The sequence below is a fragment of the Lampetra fluviatilis genome, chromosome 42 (assembly GCF_964198595.1).
Source record: "Lampetra fluviatilis chromosome 42, kcLamFluv1.1, whole genome shotgun sequence".
In the NCBI taxonomy this organism is placed as follows: Eukaryota; Metazoa; Chordata; class Hyperoartia; order Petromyzontiformes; family Petromyzontidae; genus Lampetra; species Lampetra fluviatilis.
The window spans coordinates 1858811-1876901 of record NC_136316.1 but is presented as its reverse complement, the minus strand read 5'-3'; the positions used below and the strand labels follow the sequence as shown (position 1 = coordinate 1876901).

At 44.6% G+C, this 18091-nt stretch overlaps 1 protein-coding gene across 15 annotated transcripts in view; it reads right to left on the bottom strand.

Annotated features, from left to right (window-relative positions):
* Positions 1–18091, bottom strand: part of LOC144946632 (teneurin-4-like) — a 416480-nt gene that overhangs the window by 331525 nt on the left and 66864 nt on the right. The gene's annotated exons all lie outside the window — the stretch shown is intronic.

The following is an 18091-nucleotide window of genomic DNA, read 5'->3' as shown; positions in this document are numbered from 1 at the left end:
GGACAATGGTTAGGCATGCTGTCGTTTACTTAAATTGCCTATCACATGTTTAACGCTGCTCCACAGCACTGGACGGAATTAATCGTCCTTAGCTCATCATGATCTTCCTTTTGCACGTCCATATGCCACCCTTTTCTGTTCGATTTCAGAATCGCTCTTTGCATGCGAGATGCATATTAAAGGAGGCTATCTCACGGCCACGCACGATGATGTGTTTGTGTATGATTTATTGGTCTTTAAGATTATCGATCTCCTGTCAGTTTAATGGCTCGAAATACATTCAAAATGCTGCCAGCAGAACTGCTGAGATCAGATGTTGGTAAATGGCCTCGCCAAAGCTGTGTTCCTTGAATAACCGAGCCGGGCCGTAGCATTTACGACATGCACATTTGCAACAAAGTGTAACGCCAGCTGCTTTTCATTCGTTTTCTTCTTCGGAGCGATTTTGGCACGGTTCCCAAGGCGCTGATCATGGCCACAAACCAAATCACGTTTGAGCGCAACGCAAGACGAGGTTTCACTCTCGTCTCATCTGCTGCTCGCTTGGAAAGTTGAGGGCGCGACTGATGAATGAGCCCAAAAAAGTCGTAAGTGGTGAGCTGTCGTGGAACTGACACCGCAAATGCGTGAACGCAAAAAAAACGTAGCAGAGCCCTGCAGGATATTGCATGTGTCTCTTTATAATATTCGTACAGTGTGTGTGTGTCATGCGATTATATCAGCACTCTCGCACAACGATGTTATTTCAAGTTTAAAAAAACGTAGAAAGTTTATTTTTGAAAATACTGTGAACCTCTGGACGTGTCTTAAGTTTATAACGTGCACCATATAAATGCTATATATTAGGCAGCATGTCACTATGCATTATTAATATGCTCTGCAGCTAAGTGTAGCAGTATTAGGGCCATGAAAGGTATTGAGCTAGCACTAAGGAGCTAATGGGCTGGGTGTAAATAAATATTATTTAATGCCCTGCTACAATGACCATTAACCCTTAGAATGATCAACAGCTCCTAAATTTTTAAATAGGAGCGATAATGAGTTACATTTTTCTCAAATATGCACGCAAATATGTGCAGCAAGACAAAGCAGCTCACATCGTCAGCGTGCATCTTGAGTATTAATAAATAAACAAAGAGAAGCCCATGAATGTGGCTGCCCCAGTGAGTTGCATCCAAATTTGTATGAAGCAGGGGGCAGTTGATGGTGTACCGGGTCACATGATCATCAGCAGCCATGGTCACTCCACTGCTAGATGCAAGCCTGCCCTAAGCTGTCACCCTTGTCACGTGATCCTGCAATCGGAGTAATAGACCTCGCGGTAATCTCAGGTGTGGAAGTTTCCACGCTTGAAGAAGTACTCTGCTCTACACGAAGTGGGGACAATTGTTCCATAGTTTTAGTAAACTTGACCAGTTAAAAAAAAATTTTCCAGCAGAAATTCACTTGTATGTAAAATGTGTGTGTTCAGTCCATCAGCCTATTGACTTTCCAGACCATATGAACCAGCAGTATTAATTTAAGCAAGGCAACTCTAATAGGAGGTTTGACCTTTTGGGTGTCATCAGTGGTCAGGCTTTTTGAACGAATGCTGGTGTGTTACCAGATGCACATGATGGCAAAAGTACTCGATTCAATCTATGGGTCCCTAATTAACACAAAAAGCAAGTGTATGAAATAGTGTATTATGTGTAGCAGTGCAGCATTATGGTTAGGGAGCAAATGAAAAGCATCATATGCTTTAAAATTGATTTGAAGCTTTCGTGACTGCAGGAATTACTCTTTTCTTCTTTCGGTAAAGTCACGTAGAAAATAAAATAAATAAAACAATAGAATACGACGTTTCGATTGCAACACAAGCAGTCATCAGGTAGAACTAAATTTGAGGGAGAGACAACAGATACGGAGACACACAGACAGACACACAAGCAGAGAGGGACAACAGAGGGACACACAGAGGGAGACAAAACATAGACTCACAGACGGTGTCTATGTTGTGTCTCTGTGTGTCTATGTTGTGTGTCTCTGTGTGTCTATGTTGTGTGTGTGTCTCTCTCTCTCTCTGTGTCTCTGTGTTGTCTCTCGCTGCTTATGTGTCTGTCTGTCTGTCTCCATGTCTGTGTTTTGTCTCTATCTCAAATTTAGTTCTACCTGATGACGACTGCTTGTGTTGCAATCGAAACGTCGTATTCTATTGTTTAAATGTATTTTCTTTCTACGTGACTTTACCGAAAAAACCAAAGCATCACATGCTCTCACCGATCATGCTGCTCTGCAATGCGTTGTGAGTCTGTATTCCGTGCCTAGCACAACATTCTGGGGCCTTGCAACACAGTTTGGGGCTGTGTTTTTCATCTGACCAGGTCCCGGAGGACGAGGAAAGCGCTGTCGAGAGGCACTGTGAGCAATGAAGGCAACTTGGTGCCATCCCGTACACTCTTTCAATCGTGGGATTACGCTCCGCTCATACAGCAGCACGCGAAAACGAAATTGCACAATTGAACAGCATCGCACAACGGCGCGCAGCGAGCATCCGCTAAATGTGCACTTCATTAAGGGCAACGCGCACACTGAGATATTAACACATCCAAAACAACGGAAAGTTAATCATTTCCAAAGACAAAACATTTCAATTGAGTGCATTATAATAATTGACGTAACAGACTTAAAACCTAAGCTCTCAACACCACAAGGTACGAGGGCATTGTTTTTTTTTGTTATTTTGCTAAATCGCGGTTGCTGAGCACGGGGACCAAATGGCCAAATGCACCAAGCGGGCAGCAACAAACAGCACAGTTACGTTTGTGATCAAGGAGTTCACACATTTCTTGAAATACGCAAGTGTATGCGGATATTTAGGCGACAGATGGTGAACTGTGTATGAAAACAATTGTTTTTTTTTCTCCATGTATTACGACTTATGATGATAACTTGTTATAACACAATATTTCGTTCAAGTACGGTCGTTATTTTATTTACTTTATTTCAGCGAGATGCCGTATTTTTTTTTACACAATGTATGCGTAGACATCGTAACTTAGAGGCACCGCATTAACACTCTGTACAGCAACGCATAAGCCTAATTCCGACTACGCCATACCTCAGGCATGGCAAGCATATAGCAGTATGCGACAAAGTAGCACTTTGCTGGGATGAAGCCACGCGGTGATTGAACTCAAATATCCAAAGCGACACCTTTTTAGAAAATTCGAGACTTCCGTGACGGCAATAAACACCGCTCTGTCACTCCACGATGCTCCTGCTTAGCTGGAAAGCATTTTTCTTTTTTTGCCCTGGACTGCACGGTCAGTGGAACTCCCGGTAGGCTTTGTGAATGCTGCCAACAGAATATGAAAATGGATTTCACGGAGATGAGGCCCATTCTCGTGAATTCCCCCCCCCCCCCCATCCTCCGCGTCTGGCTAGAGAGCCCGAAGACCTCGTGATCACAGCCCCATCCCCCTTCGTTGTCTGTCGCTGTCGCAACATCGCCAGCGGGAACGTTCACATACGAGGGTCACAGCCGCCACCGCCGCCGCCGCCGCGATGTAATTGCACGCGACACGATGTGACGCTATCAACAGTTGTTGTATTCACCCAAGGAAAGCCTCCGTAAATCGTTGTTAGCCTTGCTATGTTACGCTTAAAATGCACGCGCCGTTAGATTGCGATGAAATTATGAAAAGTAAAACCCACCGTGACGTCAGGTTATCCGGTCAGAATTGTGCAAGGTACCTAATAAAGCTGGTTAATAGCTCTTCTGCAAAAAAACCCGCAAAATTATTATTGTGAACTTTTCATTACCATTAATATGATATCAGCATTTCATTAGAAAATGACATTTTATTTCATCGGGGAAATTACGTGTAAAAACTAGCAACGATAATCATTCACACGACGAATGATGCCCTAGATTGTTCGTAGCATCGCCGCAATGTCGCGGCATCCCGAGTTCACACCACCGTCGAAATGCCTCTCGCTCCTTAAAACTGACATTTTCCCACGAGGAAGAAATGGACAGGATTCTCTCTCAGGCGCGGTGACAGTAACGATGTATCGATGAGGTTGACGTGTTAACATCGATACGAGTGCTGTAGGTCCACATTAATAGAGTCCAGAATTCACACGGGGAATATCGGTATTACTGTGAATTCCACAGGGAGGCGGGGGGAAACAATGATGCCATCTGAATGCAATTTTTTGCCACAAGCTATTTTCTTGCCGGGTAAAAGAAAGTTTTAAATTTACGCATATTACCAGCTCTTGACACATGCATCAGACACGCCGACTTTGACAAAACATTTAAATAACACTTGAAAAGTGTGCAAAGACGCTGGAAGACGTTCAAACTTGGAATTACACCGTGAGACCGATAGACAAATATATGGATTGGAGAATCATATGTAGGTGAAAGTCAAAATTTACACCGTGAAAAAAGTATTTTTAGAAGGGATGATGGTTGATGGTTGATACAGTGGAGCCAAAACAGCGAGCACGCACAAACGGGACATCCACTGCAGAGATGGAGCAATACAAATAAGCTCCCGTGCAGGCACCAGATAGACTGTTTGACCGTAGTGGATTGATCATGACTTACAATGATGATGATGATGATGGTGAGTATCTGGATGGTGTGATATCAGTTCAATGTTGTGAGTGTACGTTAATAGTCAGAATTCACATTGGGAAATCGATGACGCCATCAAAAACATATTCACAAACAACCCGTTGTTGTTTATGTTGTTATATAAGCTGCTTGAACAGGGCGTCCACCTGCATTACTCGCATTGAGCAATGGGAACTCACGGAGGGGTTCCATGAAAATAAAGTAAGAATTACGCCTCCGCAGGCTCGACAGATTTAGAAATTCCAATTCATGACACCGTTGTGGCCCATTGAAATCCAGTGCATGGGGCAGTTATCAGCTTTGGGGGCGGCTTTAAATGCGCGTTTTTAGGGCTTCAATCGCCAAAATAATCCTCGGAAAATATCGTGCGCCTCACAGCTGACAACGAATGCAATGCGCCACAGTAGGTCGCCACAAAGCCGCGCAGTCACGCCATTATCCACGGCACAGTGCACGTTTTTGCGGGCTCTATTTAGCAACTGGAACGAACGGGGGAGCGGGGATCGACCACAGAGCTTTTAGGTGACCTTTGCCTGCAGTATTCGATTCAGTGAGCAAGTATAAGCATAATTAGAGCAAAGCTAACAGTGGAATCAGAGAATGAAAAAAATATCTTGCTGATTGCAATGTGATGCATATAAAAGCCCTGCGTGGAATATTCGAATGCACTGAATTGATGCGATGGGATTTTTTGTGAATACAATTTTTTTTACCGAGAGGGAAGTAGAAGTATAGATAGATGGGAGACACAATGGAGCTGTTTGTGATATGTGGTGGCTGATACTCGACAAGATTGCCACTAACGAAGCCGATGCTGTTGGAAAACTCACCGGAATATAACTCTGCAGTCTAAATCTGGGCACAGGAGCGGAATCGGTGCTATTGTATCGACTCAAGATAAAGAAGAGCAACTCTCCGGACAACCTTTGAATGGGCAAAATTAGGAGGGGTTTATTACGAGAACAAACGTTGAAGTGATGGAAGATGCATTCTAAATACATCGGGTGCAAACGAGAGGAGGTAGTGTGCATTCCTGCACACTGCTGAGATAACACCTCGTGGCCAGAGACATGGGGGACACAGTAGTGCCCCGAACAAGAACCGGAATGAAGAACCAACCAAGGAACAGCTCTGGTTTCTCTCTGCCCCGACAACAATGGGAACTGCTCTGAACTGTGTCCCAACAATAACAACCCACGCGGGAGGGTGCAGAGATTTCCTCCAAGAATGGAAGACAATGGATTTCGCGAAAAATGCAAATGCTTATTCTGGTGGAGCCAAGCAGATTCGCACCTCCGAGTAGCACCATTGGCTACGTACGGTGCAAAAGATGTCCACCATACATGCACGCATAGACTCCACAAAGCTACCCCAATACAACACGCGTCCTCTGATAGAGCAAGCGGACTCCACAAAGCTACCCTGGATGCCGTCGAACAGCTTACAAAAATAACAAAACTAAAATTACAATTGTAGCCAGTTGGCTTTTTCAAGCGGCTATACAAAAGGAAGGCTGCTGGTATTTTCCAAAAAAGTAAAACCGTTTTGTCTTTGACACATGCACAGAAACGGCTCAGTGGCCGCCCACACACATGGTAAAGTCGATTGCCAAAGACTGCCTGAATAGGTGCCTCAAAACACTGCTTAAAACAATTCCATTTAAACAAATCAAAACTAGGGAACATTAATAACTGGTTAAGCCACTCGTGTCTGCAGCGTACATCATGGCCACGGTCGCTTCAATAAGCAACATTGCGCCTTGAACCCTACAGCACGCACACGGTTGGAAACACAGCGTATCCGATTGAGATCATCCACTGAAGGCCATGAGTATGATCGCGTAATTGTTCACATGGCTGCGGTTACATTTTTTTTACGTTACAAAACGTCACATAATAGGAGGCTTAGTGGGTGGGGGGCGGGATAATTTTCTGGAGTTCTGCCCTAGACAGCTCGGGCTGAAATCCGGTCTCCCTTGCCGACGACTACTTGCGCGTCAATGAGCCTCCGACTCGCTTAATAAAACTCGACCTACGCACGTACCGCGTACGTTCAGTCCGCTCGTAGGTAAACAAGTCATCAGCTGGGGGGGGGGATGGGCAGCCACTGGTTTGGCATTATTAGCGCTCTAAATCCTATTAATAGGCATAATCGATTACGTCAGCCCTGATTAAATCAATCGCTATTCTCACAGTGGACGCACGCTTGAGCCTTGCATGTCGATCTCTAACCATGTGACGGGCGGGCGGGCGGGGGAGAGAGGGAGAGAGGGATGGAGAGACACGGCGGGCGCTTTGTGTCGCGAGTGATCTGCTCGGCCATGCCCAGGGGGCGGTTGCCTGCGGTCACCGTGTCGAGAGCACACAGGTCGCTCGGCCAGCCGCCGTCTGCCCGACATTGCGAGCCAACGCGAGGCGGCGGCAGGGAAGAGCGTGATCGCTGGCATCCAGTGCGCTTCTTACGAGAGCCGCGGAGAGCCCAACGAACTCTCCGAGAGATAAAATGAGATTGCATTTTTTCAATTTTGGGTGAGCACACGGTTTTTTTTTTTAGGAGAAAGAGCCCTTCAAGTCAGCCACTCTGGGTATAACCACGGAGGATGTTTGTTTATGTCCTCCCATATTATTCATGGTTGGTCGTGAAATTAAGCAACTCCGCTAAGTGGATTCAGTGCCGAGGCACATTCCGATTGGTTATGTCGATTGCCCATATTTATTCAGGTATTATTTTCAAAGCCTTTTTGACATTTCACATCAGAGCGAGATGAATGTTTGGAGAGAGATATATATATTCGGAAGGTAATGAGAGCAGCGTCGTTTTGAATGTCGTTGGCCCACGTCAAGGTCAAAGTAATGAATGGCAACTTCACACTCGGGCTTAAACTAATGAGTGGGCACCCGAGTGACTCAGTGAGACAGACCCCGGGAGTCGAAGCACTTTGTTTGGCACCTCTGGGGTCCCGAGTTCAAACAAGGGCCTGTGCGGGAGCCCCAAAACCTCACGCTACCCCGATAGAAGGCAGGCGTCACGCACTGCGAGGGCTCCGCGGGTCTTGTCTTCAGAGTTGGCCGTCGAATTAAACAAAAAAAAATATTGGCAGAAACTCCGAGAGTCTCACATCTTGCATAAACGAGCGGCGGAAAGAGCCAGCGCATGCACTCCTCTGTGAGGCAGTGGGGGTTCGTCTCTCATTCAAAGGTTTGGTAAGAAGAGCACCCTTTGCCTTGAGCGTGTGAGAGAATACTCCCCCCCACCTCCCGATGCAGGCCCTGTGATTGTGATGTGCAAATGTGCGTTCAGTTCACCCCGTGTATTATGCACTCATTATTAAGACACTCAATCTGCAAATAGAGCCGAACAATAGCGGTGATTGTGTGATTATGCAAAGGAACACGGACGATTTACCAAACCCGTTTTTTTATTTTCGCAGCTAATTATAAATAACAGCACTGCTCCTGATTAAGCTGTAAAATAATATGCTAACATAACCAGTGGAATATATTTTACAAATCTGGTTTGGTTGCTTTGTACAAAACAATTGGCTTCATTGTAAAAAATCCGGCCAGATGGGTGAGCGGTAGAGTGAGCATCACACAATCGGAAGGTTGAGAGTTCAAATCACTGTTGGTTGGGGGCGGGGGGGGGTGACTGAGCCCATCATCCCACCAGGGTTGATAAAACGGGTACCACTGCATGGGGAAGTTAACAGTGTTTTCTTGGTTCTTTCGGTAAAAAGTCACGTAGAATGGAAATAATAATTATATTATTTTACTATTATACTATATTAATATATTATTTTATTTTATTATATTATTTTATTATGTGTTATTATTATTCTTTTATTATTTCCATTCTACGTGACTTTACCGAAAGAACCAAGAAGATGAATCCCTGCAGTCACGAAAGCTTTAAATCGAAAGTTAACAGTAGTTTGTCGTATGACCCGTCCCTGCCATAGGAACCATGATTTTCCACCACTGTCTCTGCAGGGCTGTACAAGTGGAATTGAGCACTACCTCAAAGATTATTAGACTTTTTTATTGTTAAAGTAAAAAAAACAAAAGCAGTGTAGGAGTGTTTGTGTTGACGAATTAATGACTACACATCTCCAAGTGTTCATTTATTGATAGTGATCAGTAACATGTCTTATTTTAAGTAGGTTACATTTATTATGTTCGCACGTTGTGTGTAAAGTACTTCTATTCAGCACATGCAGAACATATGATTTACCGTTACTCATAAAATATTGAACTGTGCTCACTATATGGGAGTTACATGCAATGCAGTGCAATTGACATGGAGGTATGTATATATATATGAAGTTTAAGATAAAGGTGCATCCCTGTAATTTCTTGCTCACGCCACTGCTGGCAGAAGGGCCCCCACTCTAAGGGGAGCTCCTCTCGAGGGCATTTCGGCCTAAACTCCCACACTGGCCAGGCATCTTAGGAAGAGGCATCTTAGGAAGAGGCATATTACATTTGTAGGCGTGCACGAAGCCAAACAACGTGGCATGAATGCTGCCTGCCAATGCACCTCAACTACTCTGACCCGTAAATATGTTGCAAGATAAATAAATAAAGCGTCCCTTGCCATTCCCAAGGCACCGAACAGATGACGGCCTCCCCACACCGTGTCGGTCATCTGTTTTTTTTGACCATACTTCACCACTCTGGTCAGTGCCTGTTGGCAAAGGTCGGGGTGGGGGGTGACAGGATTGGTTCTGGTATCACCTGCCGCTGATGTTAGCTGTGGCGTGGGAATCAAAGTTGCATCGGTGGTTACATAAATGCAATAGTAGTACACAACACTGCATTCAATTTCGATTTAAAACTTTCGTGACTGCAAGAAAAATGCAACAATATGAACACTGCATTACTCAACGATACAACGAATAGGTTTCCGTTCTATTTCATGTTTGTCTGTTTTTTTCAATTCTGTCGTCAAATACTTTCCACCCTTCAAATCAATAAATTCAGATTTTAATTTCTCCTGGCATAGAAATCAAAACACCTCAAGTAACATTACAGTTTTTTTCTTGCGTAAACACGAATTTAATTCAATACATCGCATATATCCACAATGCAATGTTATTCTCAAAACCCATTAAATTACTTTAAGCTACATTACAGCCGCTAAATGTGTTGAACTTTTACTCAAAAAACAAATCATTCATGGGGAAAAAATATCAAAGTAATCAGACTCTTAACGGGAAGTGAGAATACAAAGACCCTCATCAAAAATGACAACAGTTGACTCCCATTGTGTGTCTGTCTCCTCGCCTTTCCCTCAGTTCCTCCCAGATGGTGCGTGTGACCAAAGCTATTGGTGCAAGCAGCTGTCAGCGAGGAATGTGTCAAACCAACGAATTGCATCAGGGGATGGATTTTTACGGAGCCCTTGCTTAAATTATTAATTTAGAACACATCAGTCACATTTTGTGGTGAAGTAGTAGAAGCGGAAGGCGAGTTTACACAACGCATTCGCCCCGAGCTAAGCAAGGCATGTGGGATATGCCATTGTGGAGTCATCATTGAGATTTTTTTTTTATGTGGTTTGCTTTTAATCGGTGATGCCTCGTACTTGCGAATGAAAGCGAGCGGTGCGTTTTGCAGCATTGCAAGGCAACGTCTTGTCAGTCCGCCCTCCTTTGAGTCGCTTCTGATCTGTGCTTTTCCCTGTCAATGTATATTTATAAGTGACTCGAAGCTTCCCAGAATGAGCATTAGCATTGTTGTGGAGAACAAAGGCAACAACATAAATAGAGGACACACCTCCATCCCTTTACGTAATTTGTCACTCATATTCTCCGCAACAACGTGAATGATTGATTATTTTAAACATCTTGCAGTTCACCAGAAATGGTTGAAGCAAGCCAGACTACAGATGACATCCTGAATGTCAAAATTGGTCCCGAGTTTTTTTTTATATTCAAACAATGCTGTTTAAAAAAAAATACCATCCTCAAAAGGCGGTGTGGCTGATGGGATTTGTCAAAAAAAAACTGAAATATAGGAAGGTGAAGTAGAGGCAATGTCTCAGGCATTTAGCTCATTGTTCTTACCCGGCAATTCCGATTAGCATGGTTGACTACGTACGTTGTGGAAAAAGTTCAGCGTACACACATCACGATTGGGTGTATTTCATCTCCTGGTAAAATTAAGGATTCACCTTTCTCCTGTCGTATTCTCCTCCCTCCTCCTACTCATACTCCCCTCTATTCTAAGATCACGAATTCTAAGGTCACAAATGGAGAACGCTGCAATTATATATGTGTGCTACGGTATATCGGATAAATGTGTGGCGTGGTTCTGTCTGTTTTCGGTATTGTTATTAAAATCATGAATATAAAATATATATGTAAAAAAATTTATATTCTCGCACGATCATATACGTAGGGGGAACCCCCCCCCCCACATAGGGAGTAATAAATATCTCAATTCCTGCTGCACACCATGTGTTTCCCTATGCAGGACTTGGGAGTAACACAGCAATGTTAATCACCACGGGTGTGAACATGTCTTCACAACCGCACGCATGAACGATCACAAAATAAACGCATGTTCTGTAAATTAAAAACATTGAAGGGGGTGTTGGTGGGGGTGGTGGGGAAAGAGCCCGACGCTAAAAGCAAGGGGGTGAGTGCCCATTGATGCTCATCCTGCTAATGCTGTAATAGATTAGAAAGAGATAAAACATTACCAGATCCGAGTTGCACATAATAACCGCAGGTCATGAGTCAACTAGACTTAGATTTTCCGACACCGGCCCACCATTTGCTTGTGTGGAACTGACGTTTGATGACGTCATGCACTCGTAGAAGGCCGTGCAGCTGATAGGATGTGCAAAGACAAAACATTTGACTTTTTTTCAGTGGTTGAGACATATACGAGGAGGAGGAGAGACATTGTTTCCTCGTTTGTTTTGCAACTTCCTTCTACGTTTGCAGACCCGTGAACAGCAGCCCACGTAGGGTGGCTGTCTGCATTGCTTAGGGCGGTCACACAGTCGAGCGGTATAACGCTGTGTGCCGCTTGTTGCAGAGAGGTACGTGGTTCAAGCCCAGCTGCCACCCTGGGTTAATACATTGGGTGTATTAACCATGAAAACGTGCGTCGTCCACTTCAGAGTGCAGGTTTAAGGTCCCTTGATATTATTTTAAAGAGCGTACGTACGTAGGCTGGGTGCTGGAAACAAGGTTCAAATTGGTCTAATTTTATTAGATAAAAAACGCCCTTCAGCTACCTGCGATTTATCATTGACAAATTTCTTAATTGGGAGAAAAGTAGAAAGCAACATTGCCCTCGATTGGCAGGCTAATCTGGTCTGTGAAACGGGTCTGTGAAACAGGGCACCCTCGTGAATGATAACATTGGGCGATACGAATGTTGTGAACACCACCCCAAATTATTGTGGCAGACGATTTTCAGCCTCGATGTTTATGAACACCCACACGTGTGGATGCCAAGGCAATCAGGCCTGCACATGCATAAGGAAACACGCCATATTTTGCCTGCACCGCAGCGAGCACAGCTTTTCCACATCTCTCCAGCCACATTTCCAATGCACCTTCAGACACGGCGCCATTTGAACGTTTTCCCATTCAGAGATGTCTGAAAGTTCCAAGGTGTGGTCCCGTTAACTGCCCAATGTCAGAATATGCAAGCGGTTTAGCGTTAATTTTATTTAGAGAGGCGTAGCGCCATTGTTTTTAAAGACACTGCACTCACCGCAGAGAACTGTAGCGCCAAACTGTGCCGATAAAGTTATTTTACCGATAAAGTGATTTTGTTTTTTTTCAGTTCCGTTCCGATGATGTACACGTAGTGTCAAGGGGGTGAGAAATGGCAGCAGTGCCGATGGGGAGGAGAGGGCTGTGAAATTTAGAGCATTCGTTGAAGTTTAGTCCATGATAAAAACAACAACAAAGAAAAATATTATAAAACATGGCACTGTTGGCACTGCAGAGGGCATCTGCATTTCAATGGGCATTTTGTGGGCCAATTGACTGCGGCCACACATAAGTAATACGAGTTGAAATGTATTCGTATTTTAGCCCACCACAAGCTGTCTCGCAGGGAATTTTAGTGCAGTAAAATGGTGGATAAAAACCGACAAAATATATTGGCAAAGGTTTCAACTTCCAACTGCTTTGACTGTGAATTCAATCAAGAAACGTGCGTTTAGAGTAATTGGCTGCCGCTATAAATTTCCAGATAAGCCACTTGGTGGCCAGGTCACTTCTGAAAGAGAAGCTAATAGCTCAGTGGGCTTTACCTGGTAAAGTACAAATATTTTTTCTTTATTTAAAAATAATGTGATTCGCTTAACTTTCCTATACTTTGCATTCCTATCGGGTTTTTGTATTGTTTGTTGTTGTAACTCTGACCCGCCCCCCTGGACATCCTCTCGTCCTCTGACTTGAGATGGCTGCCACCTATGGGTCAGATGATTGCCTGCCACCATTAAGCAATTGGTAATTAAATATAATTTTTTTTCCTAAAAAGTGTAAATTTATGGAAAAAAACTTTCACGAAAATAAATTGTCACGCACAACGAGTCTGTGTGCAAAATGTCAGCTCGATTGGATCACGGGAAGTGGGTTAAAAAACGACCGAAAGATTTGCACGGTCGTAAGCGCGCAAGCAAGCAAGTGAACTTCATATAAAGGATTTAAAAAGAGCTTTTTAGCTCATCGGATTGCTCCATGATTAATGACGATTCTGACTCAGGTCTGCCCGGCGAGTCTGGAGAGCTCGAATCGGTGCACACCCGCCGCTCAACGTGCATGCGGCGTTGATTGCGCTTGAAAAGCACTCTCCGTAAACGTGACACCACAAGCATTGTAATGGAAAATACAACGCCATAATCAAGTTTTTTTTGGGTTAAATCGTGTAATTATAAATGTGTCGTTAAACCCGCCACCACCTGACACAGCAAATTAGCGAGGTTTGTCATGTAAACAGAACGTGCAAATTCGTTCCGAGTTCAGCACAGCGGTGTGTTGGAGAGCAAACCCACAACATTTACAATTCGAGTACCGTAATGTTTCGCCGGTAATTACAACCAGCATCGTCAGGCAAACACAGCCAGAGTTGTGGAGAAATCCGCAATGTTTCGGTCTCAAATCGACGGGGGGATCAATGTGATGTCGTCACTTGTGAGCGGATCAGGTGCGAAGACCTGAGGGGAGGGGGGGGGGCGGGGTGGCTAATGTATGCGGAGCAGTGCCACGTGCGAGCCCCACGGCGGACACCAGGCTCGCATCACAGGCACAGCAACATCGCAATCCTCGAAAATCCTTCCTTAAGCCTTTTGCCCCAAATGCTTCACGGGTTGGGGAGGTCATACAGATTTTTTTTTTCTCTCACAAAAACCAAAATGATGGGGCTAGATGAGCCTTCAGAGAGAAAAACACGTTGCAGGGTGGGGGATGGGGCGGGTGGAGACTGAACGCCTTTGTAAGGTGCCATGACGAGGTGAGAGAGGAAAGGAGGTGTGGGAAGGGAGAATGGCGAGCTCTTTCGAGTAAGGTGTTAAATTGTACTGGGTCACCTGACTTAACTTTTCATAATTTCATGGTCTTTATTAAAGGCAGTGCAGTCGTTACACAAACTTAAATACCAAGGACTATGTTTCATTCGAGTGAAGCCTGGCATTCGCCCAATGTGAAGGTCACGGTCGTGCCCTGCATTTCCTCCAGAGACACCTGCAGCTGCTTCACCACTGCAGCAATATAATACCAAAGCGTTAAATGAATACAACATTTCATAAACATGACTTATGCAATTTTCAGCATGTATTGAACTCCATATTTACATGTACGGGAAAAAGGTGCAGCGCTGCTATTTCTTGCTTATATCACTGCTTGACAGAGGCCCTCTAGAGTGCTCTAGAGATCCCTTCGATCTAGAGGGTATTTGGTCTACTCTTCCACACTATATGTGCACGTAAGTCACTAAATATTGGGAAAAAACAGAAATGCACAATTACATTATTTAATAGAAATAATGGAATCTGTGCAATAACTTTCACTGTAACGGTTAACACAAATATTAGTGGCTAAATTATACGATACTTTAAATTGATAATTTAATATAAACTTGCTGTGAAACGAGCGAACGTGAACGTAAACTCCATCAAAGCTATACATTCCGGGAGTTAGGAGAAACGTGGAATCAAGTTTAACCGCATTAAAAACACATTACCTTGGGACGTGTCTCTCTTAAGTTGCCAACAAGAGCGATCAAGTTTATTTTATTTATTTTCTTAACTTGAACCAAAGCGCCCATTATTCTCCGCGCTCACCTGGGCCCGATTTATTGGAGCGGTCCCAAACCAACCCCACTGACCAGGAAGGCAGGCAAGCAAGCTGGTTGTTGTTTTTTTCCCCACAGGGTGTCACGCACGCCGCAAATGACCACGCCGCGTATCGAACAGCGGCGTGGCCCGGGCCCAGAACGAGCACCTCGCCAACATCGCGGGTGGGAATGAAAGTCTGAGGGCTGACCAAGCAAAACAACCGAGGACAGAAGCGACAAAAAAAAAGACGGTGCCTCTTTTGAAACATCAGACACGGAGCGAGGAGAGGGCAGGGTAGGGCGGCCAGTGGGGGGGGGGGGGTGAACAAGAAAGGCAGTCTGAAAATCGAAATTCCTTAACTGTTCTTGAAACCCAATCTGACGGATAAAATTAAGCGCCCGCTCTCCCCTCCCCACCTCCCCACAGAGCGGGCGCAGTCATCCGGGAGGACCGGCCGCCCGGCTCCTCGAGCCGGAACGCGAGCGAGCCACACGGTGAGCCGCCTCTCCCCCCACACCGCTCCACGCCACCCCGCAACTCCCCCCACCACCCCACAGTGCTTGCGACGGGAGCGAGCGGAGGGAGACTGTCACTCTGGAGGGCGGCTTTTTTTTATTTTATTTTTACCTCTCCACCGATCAACGTGGCCGGAGTTTAAAATCCTGGTTGGGACTCGACTCGAAGCATTATCGCTCTTCATCGTCGGTCAAAATGAGCACCTCTATGTGGGGTGAAGTTGACAGTGATGTGTGTTATTGAGAGACTCGCCCCCGCCATAGGAATGAGTAATTTCCACTCCCGGCTCGCCGCTGAAGACATAGGAGCACTCTAGATAGAGCAGTTCGTGGTTGTTTTGGCATTGGAGCTGCACTCCACTGAAAAATGTGTTTCCAAATAATGTAAAACATTTATTTAAATACGATAATAATTTGGATCAATAAAACATCTATAGAAGCTGTATTAGGAACAACTATTTAAGTGCTATAATGCAGATGAAACATCAAATAACTTCGCAATTTGCGACCGTGACCGAGCACATATCCCGAGAAATAACACCACGAACTTAAAATTGGGTTAAAATGGGATAGAATGTTAAAATTGAAATTCACCATTTTGATCAGGCATATCAATAAAAGCAGTTTAAAGAAACACTTTAGGAAAAACCCAGTAAATGTCTTACTTTTTCCCCATTTCTAATCCATTCAGATATAATTAATCCATTCAGAAAGAATGGAAGAATGGATTTATAACAGAAATGTTAATATGGCACACACATTATTTAGTGTTTCTGCTGCTGCATTGGCAGTTTTGCACACAAGTACAATTAACAAAAAAACAACAACTCGCATTAATCAATAAGTGGCCTTGAAAGAGAGAAAATCCCATCATAGTACGTGACATTTTTAGCAATGGCCCTTCTTCAACGCATACGCGAAGAGAGGCCAGAGAGCTAGAGTAGACAGATGGAGACTGCACTTTACAGAAAGAATGGGAACAGCAGGCCAGAGTAGCAGCAAGGTGGGTTGCGAGGGACGGTCTTTAGTTTGTCGTCCTTTCCCCGCACCTCCGATGAGTGCAATTGGCTGCGTATGGTGAGAAAAAAGTTCAACATACACCCTGAACACCCTCCCCACCCCACCCTGGACAATAATAAGAAGCTGCAGTTCCAAGTTAATTTGCACAGGGACAGTGTCAGTAAAACATTTGACCAACCAGCCTCCACAACACCACCACCAAAGACGATCGTGACACACAAAAGCTAAAGAAGTTGCACACAGTTGCCAAGCTTGGCGCCAGACTTGAAATAAAATTCAATACTTTCGCTGCCTCTCCCCAGGAGGGCCCACTTGGTGCATGCGGCAGTGCTGCCCTTCAAATGTAACACGCTTCCCCCCAGTGTGGTGAATTTTGATGAGTGAACTGTGCATCTGTGCAGAGTCTGAACGAGAGATGTCTGCCGATTAAACTGGGGTCGTCCGACGCACGGCGGTGATGGATGTGGCAGACGCTGAGCGCGTCACACGAATTGAGTTGCAGGGGTTGGAATTTTCGTGCTGCGAGACGTCTCTGGATAATGATGCATATGTTAAAGACAAAGGCGGATACGACACAATTACCGTGTACATCTATCAATGCACTATTAAACAGTTTAAATTCACATGTGGACCGGGCAAAGGAGTCTTTTAGTTGATTGACATTGCATGTTCCGCGTAATGTTTTCCACTTGTACAAGTTTCTGTTTCTAAAATGAAAAAAATGAATCGAAGTGATTTCTTGCTGAAATGAACATTTAGGCGTCGGTGCTCATCTCTTCTTTACAGTACTCAAGTCGATGGTGGCAATTCCACATTCTGATGGTGGGGACAATTTTTTCCATAACACAATCACGGTTGACTTCCTCACCAAGTATACTCATTGTATTGACCCTGATGGGATGATGGGCCGCGTCGAAAACCCACGCCGGTGTTGAACACACAACCTTCCGATTGCGAGCTGCTGGTTCTGCGACTGATCCACCTGGCTGACTGGTTAAAAGGGCAAGTCATACATGAACAAACTTAGAAATGCATTCCTAGCTCATCATATTTAGGCATAGAGCACACTTTAGCTAACCACACACACACACTGCCACGAGATTAATGATTTCTGCTGGGTTGTTTTTTGTTGTTGTCGTTTCGACTGGGTTTTTTTTTATTGTGACATTTATATGACATTGTGAAAGCTTTTAACTTGGTATTTACATAAAAAAGGGACACGTGCTTTACTGCATCGCAGCATCGTGAGAGGTGGCGGTGGCGGTGGCGGCAGCGGCTTTGGGTAAGTGAGGCCCCTTCATCCGGCTCTGTTTTGACCGTGGATGATGATGATGATGGCGATGGATCAAATTCTTCTCCTACGAAAATGCAGGCAATTTGGCAAAACAAAGCCTTCTCTCCTCCTGTCAAAACCTTGATACACAAGCAGGCACGCCCACCGAAATTAAACAAAACAAATTGTGATACCAGACTGGCAGTCGGTGCACAAGCGGCGAGATGATTAAAACAAAACGCAAACACATTTGTCAGTAACGCTGCATCCCTCTTGCAGTTTATACTCCTTCCTCATGTTACGCAGCACCGAAACTACAATAGTGTGAACTGTTAAAACAGTGAGGTGTCATTT